This window comes from Taeniopygia guttata, chromosome 2 (genome assembly GCF_048771995.1).
Source record: "Taeniopygia guttata chromosome 2, bTaeGut7.mat, whole genome shotgun sequence".
Classification (NCBI taxonomy): Eukaryota; Metazoa; Chordata; class Aves; order Passeriformes; family Estrildidae; genus Taeniopygia; species Taeniopygia guttata.
The window spans coordinates 52,433,029-52,439,743 of record NC_133026.1 but is presented as its reverse complement, the minus strand read 5'-3'; positions in this window follow the sequence as shown (position 1 = coordinate 52,439,743).

Genomic DNA, 6,715 nt, shown 5'->3' with positions numbered 1-6,715 from the left:
TATTTTGTTGAGTTCAGGTTTAATTTGGGGGGTTTTATTGTATTATTTCATATTATTTCCTTATATGTGAAAATCACTCATCTTCTGTAAGAGACATTATAAGTGAGGATCATTTAAATATACACAATGGAATAATGAAGCTGTGAGGAAGGGGTTTTATTTGCTTATTCCTTACAAGAGTTCATGTAGGAACAATCTTAATTTCCATGGTGTTCATAGGGAACTTGCAAAGTCCCAAAGTTGCAATTCTAAGCAGTGTAGTAATTTCATATTAATTCTTTTTTTTTTTTTTTTTTCTCTAGAGTAAATTGCAACATTAAAACTTGATGGAAAAGCAACACCCACTTACCTATAGAGGTGATTTCACCACCAAGAACACATACAAGGTGCCTGTTGCAAGCTAGATGGCAGAGCTATTCCCAGAACAACATCTTGCAGGAAAACTGTAACTATAGCCTTTCGTTCCAGAATTCCATCTAATTCTTGCTTACTTTACCAGATTAATTAGATAACAGCTGACCTGTGCTGTTTTGCTTCCATAATAACCTGAAATAAAGAATGTTATCGCAAGTACATGCTTAGTCATTATTTTCAGTCCTTTCCTTGGTCCACTTCAACAAAAAACATTTAAAAGATTTTAGGGTGGGTTTTTTCAGGGTTTTTTTTGGGTTTTGTTTTTGGGCTTGGTTTTTTTTATGTTTCCTCTTAAACATATTTCATACAACTGATGTTTGTGTTTTCTTATTTTATTTCTGTTATGGCCATGCGTACTTTCAGTTTGCAGGAACTAGAAGCAGGGTTGTGAAAGCATTTTCAGATAGGCTCCAGCTGACTTCAGAATGCTTTGCATCTGCTGAAGGTATCCTCACATGACAGGGGCAGTTTGAAACACAAACTACTATTTAGCCCATTAACTTTTTAAGCAGTTGTGGCTATAAACATGCAAAAACTATCTCTGAGTGTTTTCATGGCTTTCAGGTACAATGGCAAATAAATCATTGATCTTCAAGTTTTATCAGCCAGAACAACAGCAAGTAAAGAACATACACAGAAACACGAATGTACTAAAAACTTAACTTACTGATTTATTTTTCAAATAATATCCAAGTACTTCCTACTGCCTGGCATCAATTGCAGCATTACTTACTGTTGGAGCAAAGAGAACAGGCTGAGTGCTGCACAGAACAGAGATGTTGACTCTTCTTAGAGACCACACACAAATAATCTAAAATAAATTAGAGGTGTAAGAAGAAAAGGGTTCCCTAAAAAAATTTAGGACTCCATGTTTCCCAAGGAACTTAATGCTGAAAACTTCCACTTAAAAAAAAATCCCTCAAAACCCATAGCAGCAAGTGAGACATCTCCATATCCTCTTATGCCTGGTGTAGTGTAGGCAAAGCACATTTTGTTTCCAAGACAGCATTCTTTCATCTTATAAAGCAATTTTTAGAGTCTGTCAACAGTACACTTCTGTTTGACTGACAAGCAAAAAAAAAAAATCACTGTGAAAAAAAATTTAAAAAGAACATCCACATTCTGAGTTTTTCATTGCAAGATGCAACAGGGAGACAGAAAATAACAATAAAACCCTCAAGTTACCCAGTGGCATGTAGAAAGGGTTTAATATTCCTAAAATATCGCCTATATGATTGGCAGAAATTAGTAAAAGAAAGAAAATTGATTCAATAACAAACACCATGTTGGTCAAAAAGGACTGGTAATGAAGAAAATCACCACACGGTGGCTCTAGATACAGAGCCTTTCCAAAAGAGTTGCACTCACTGGTCACACAAAAGTTATCACTGCAAAACAAGCCTGCCAGCTCTGCAGCAGCAGCTGTGAAGGAATACTGAAAACAGAACTCACTCACTTCTGAGCCCAGGAATACAGAGATCACTTGCTTTTTACTGCTTTCTCTGGGTCACCTACCATGTTAAAATGCAGGCCACTGCCCTGTCACCAGTGGCATGGAGAGACTTCTTTAGAGGGGACCCAAGAGGATATTCAAGATTGCTGAATGCAATACAGCAGGGAAAGTGATGGAAACACACTTCTTTAGAGTCACAGCAAGAAGTGGAATGAAGCAGCTGTCTCCCATTTCCTCAAAGCCCTTTTCAGGGTGAAAAGGCTGTGAGCATATTAACTTAAATGCAAAGGGCTGAAAGGCCATAATGAATTACCACGCATAAGTGCACTATTACCATGCATAAATGCTGTAACTTCGACTATATCCTGTAATACTGTAAAACAGATTATTTAGTAAAAAATCACTGGCAAGGAGGAGGCATTGCCAGGAGCATCCAAGGGAGATTTAAACAGCTCCAGGGAGCATGAGTGGCTGTTTGAATGGCAGGGTGCAAAGGTAGAGCACAAAACTTAGGGAGTGAGTCATCACCCATCAAACTAGAAAAGGAGTAAATCTGCCTTCAACTCAGTAATTGGGAAAAGGAATTTGATGGCCCAGATGGGCCTCAGAGAGCGGGAGATAACTGGAGCTGCCCAACCTGTTCTACAAATAAAGAAATTACCAACAAGTTCAACCAAGAAAAGGTGACAGGTGAGAGGAGTGGGTGATACCACTTTATGAGGCACAGAGGCACTCATCTCTTGGCCTGATCCACTCTCAAGAGAGGTAGGCAGCCTGACAGGAGCCTGGATCTGAGACATTACTGAGAAGCTCCCAAGCCTACTCAAACACACACTATTACTCACTCTTAGTTCCATGTGGGAGCCAGTGATAGAGCTGCCACCAGTCTGTGAAGCATTAAGAGGGACTAAGAAGCCCTGGGAGAGATAGTAAAGGGTCCTGGAGTTCAAGTAGTTTTTTCTTAGTCCTCCAGGTCAAGTGAGAGGGACTTGAAATATGCAGACAAACCTGGCAGGTTTGTCATGGCTACAGCAATGGTGCCCTAGTCAGGGCACCACCTAGTTTTGCTTATTCAGACTCATAGGACTCGCTTTGCAAAGCCTGGTTTACTGGGGGATGACAGGATCTATTTGACAAAGAAAAAAAAGGTATCTTTGGTGACATTACTGGACCTTGTGCTCACCACGAGGAAGGAGCTGGTGGGGGATGCAGTGCTTCAAGGCAGGCTTGGCTGCAGTGACCAGGAGATGGTGTTTATGCAAGGAGGGCATGCAGCAAGCTCACTGCCCTGACTTCAGAACAGACTTTGGCCTCTCCAAGATCTGTTTGGTAGAGTCCCACTGGATAGAGCCCTGGAAGGCAGAGGGGTTCAAGAATACTGGCTGAATTTCAAGGATCACCTCCTCCAAGCTCAGGAGCAAGGCATCTCAGCAAGGAGGAGACTGAGCAAAAATGCCAGGAGGCCTCTGTGGATGGATAAGGAGCTGCTGTGCAAACTTAAAGTGGAAAAAAAAAGAAGCTTTCAGAAAGTGAAGAACAGAGGGCCTGAAAAGAGCAGGAAAATTGTACAAGAAGCTAGGGACAATGTTAGAGAAGCCAAGGCCCAGTTAGAACTGTGTCTGGCCAGGGATATTAAGAATAATAGGAAGGGCTTCTATAGATACGTTCCAAACAAATGAAAGACCAGACTAATGTGCGCTCTTTCCAGAAGGAAAAGGGAGACCTGACTACACTGGACAAAGAGAAGGCTGGGGTTCTCAACAACTTCTGTGCCTCTGTCTCCAATGGCAAGTGCTCCAGCCATGATACCCAAGTCAAGAAAGGCAGATGCAGGGACTGGGATGATGAAAACCCTGAGCCCACGGTAGGAGAGAATCAGGTTCGAGTTCGCGAACCAGGTTTGAGAATGTGCACAAGTCCACGGGACCCAGTAAGACTCATCCATGGGTCCTGAGGGAGCTGGCAGACAATATTGCTGAGCCACTATCCATCATTTCTAAAAAATTACAGCAGTCAAGTTAAGTCCCTGATGATGGGAAAAACAGAAATGTAAATCCCATTTTTAAAAAGGGGAAAGTGAAAAACCCAGGGAACTACTGACCAGTTTCACCTCTGTGCCAGGCTAAGTCACGAAGCAGGTTCTACTGAAAATACGCCAAGGTACCTGGCCAACAAAGAGACAACTAGTAACAGCCAAAATGGTTTTCCAAGAGGGAAATCATGCCTGACAAATTTGGTGACCTTCTATGACAGGGCTACAGTCTTGGTGGACAGGAGCAGAGCAACTGACATTGTCTACCTGGACTAAATGCAAAGTGTTTCACATTCCTGCATGACATCCTTGTCTCCAGAGACAGGGATTTGATGGATGGACCATTCCGTGGATAAACCTGGATAGCCACATACAAAGAGCTGTGGTCAATGACTACACATGGAGACCAGTGATGAGTGGTGTCCCTCAGAGATTGGTACTGGGGCTCTTCAATGTCTTTACTGGCAACATGGACAGCTGGACCAAGTGCACTTTCAGCAGATTTGCTGACAACACCAAGCTCTGTGGTGCAGTTGACACCATGGAGGGAAGGGATAATACCACACAGGGACCAATGGAAACCTCATGATGTTCAACAAAGCAAAGTGCAAGGTCCTAACCTGGGTCACTGCAACCCCAGACACAACAATGGGTTGGACAGAGAAGTGATTGAGAGCAGCTCTGGTAAGAAAGACCTGGGGCTGACAGGTGATGAAAAACTCCACACGAACCAGCTGTGTGTGCTCACAGCCCAGAAAGCCAATTGAACCCTGGGCTGCATCACAAGAAGCATGGCCAGCAGGTTAAAGGATCACATGTGATCCCACCTGGAGTAGTGCGCACAGTTGTGGTGTTGCCAACATTAAAAGGACATGGAACTGTTGGAGCAAGTCCAGAGGAGGCCACAAAGCTGATAAGAGAACTAGAGCACCTCCTCTATGAACACAGGCTGAGAAAGTTGGAGCTGTTCAGCCTGGAGAAGAGAAGGCTGCATGGAGACCTGATGACAACCTTCCAGTATCTGAAGGAGAACTGGAAACTTTTCATCAAGCCAGAGAGAGACTCTACATCAGGAACTGCAATCAGGACAAGGAATAATAGGCACACATTGAAAGAGGGAAAATTTAGGTAATTATTAGGAAGAATTTTTTTACTGCAAGTTGGTGAGACACTGGAACAGACTTGTCCAGGAAGGTTGTGGATGCCCCATCCCTGGCAGTGTTCAAGGCCAGGTTGAGTAAGGCCTTCAGCAACCTGGTCTAGTGGAAAGTGTCGCTGCCCATTGCAGGTGGGGTTGGTTCTAGATAATTTTTAAGGTCCATTCCAACCCCTTAACATTTTGTGAATCTATGAAATAGGAAGCTGTCTTTTGGAACCTCAACTTTTACACTCTGAGCTGCAGACAAAAAGAACCCCTCCATCCCAGGTTATCTGTTCAAAAATTATTAACTACGAGGTTTCCTCTACCCTTTTTCAGGACACGTGATGCAAGACAAACACAGTTTTGAAACACAGAGTTATTTTTCTCTTAGACAGATGGCCTCCCCAAGGCCTGTTCCCACACCTACTGCAGAAGAAAGACATCACACAGGTGTCCAGAATAAGAGCTCTCATGGCAGAAATGAACACTACTTTCCTTCAAGCTGTTTATAACACTTCACAGACATCCCTGGTTGTGTCTGGTAAATCCATCACACCATGACAGATTACTACCTCTCTAAGCTCCTGCATGGTGAAGCTTGCGCTGTTAACTACTAAGGCAGACTTGCATTTCTGCTGCACAGCCAACATATAATTGTTTCATTGTGTTGGTCCTCCTTTCCCTTCAGAACTTTCAAGAAAATTAATGGATACAGTGGGGGATGAATCCTGCCATGAGGTTTCATTACATTGTGTTAGACTGTAAGAACAAGCTAGAAGTTTTGTTAGAACTTACCAAAGAGGAACTGAGAAACTTGCAGGTAGTACATCGGATGCTGAAGCAGCAAAGCCCAAAATCCAGTTTCCAGCTGTCTTAAACTTCATGAACTACTTCAGAGACCCATAGAAAATGGGGAGCATAGAGAGAAGACTGCCCTCCACATTGCTAAAAGCTTCAGGTAAAGCTATGCAGCATGTAGTTACTGGTGACCATTTCTAACATTTTATTCTACAGGCATAGTAAGAGCAGACCAAGAATCCCACCAACAAGAAATATATTTCTGCCCCTTGCAAGTTCATCTTACTCAGCTGAACAAGGCAATGCAGACTGGTCTTGCAGGCATTTCAGTATCTTTGTGTCGCTGCTAGTGGCCAGAAAGAAATGGTTTGAGCCTACAGCTAAGGGCAGCACTGCAGATCCATTGTACTGTAGGAAGAAATTTAGAGTGGAGTGGCAAGAGAATGTCCTTCGCCTGAACTATTAAACTACATAATAATGCAATTGCATTGAACAACAGCCTATAAAATATTCAGCAGGTATCTCTTTCACTGACCTGATAAAAATGTATAGCTTGGGGCTTGGAGTTCACTCTGACATCTCAAGATTTTCCACTAGGAAACTGATGAAAATTAATACCAAAAAGCAAGTGCTGTCATTAAAGCATTCAGGAAAAAAAAAAACCAAACAAACAAACAAACAAACAAACAAAACAAAAACACCAAAAAACCAACCATGATAAAAACTCCTACAACTTCAAATCTCTCCTGGGCAAAGAAAAAAAAATACAGCAGAAAAAATAGTTATTCTACACTTTGAATAAAAAGAGCAATTACACCACCAGCGAAAAGGCTTCTACAGAGCAAACCAGGATTTAAGAACATACCCTGCAAATCTC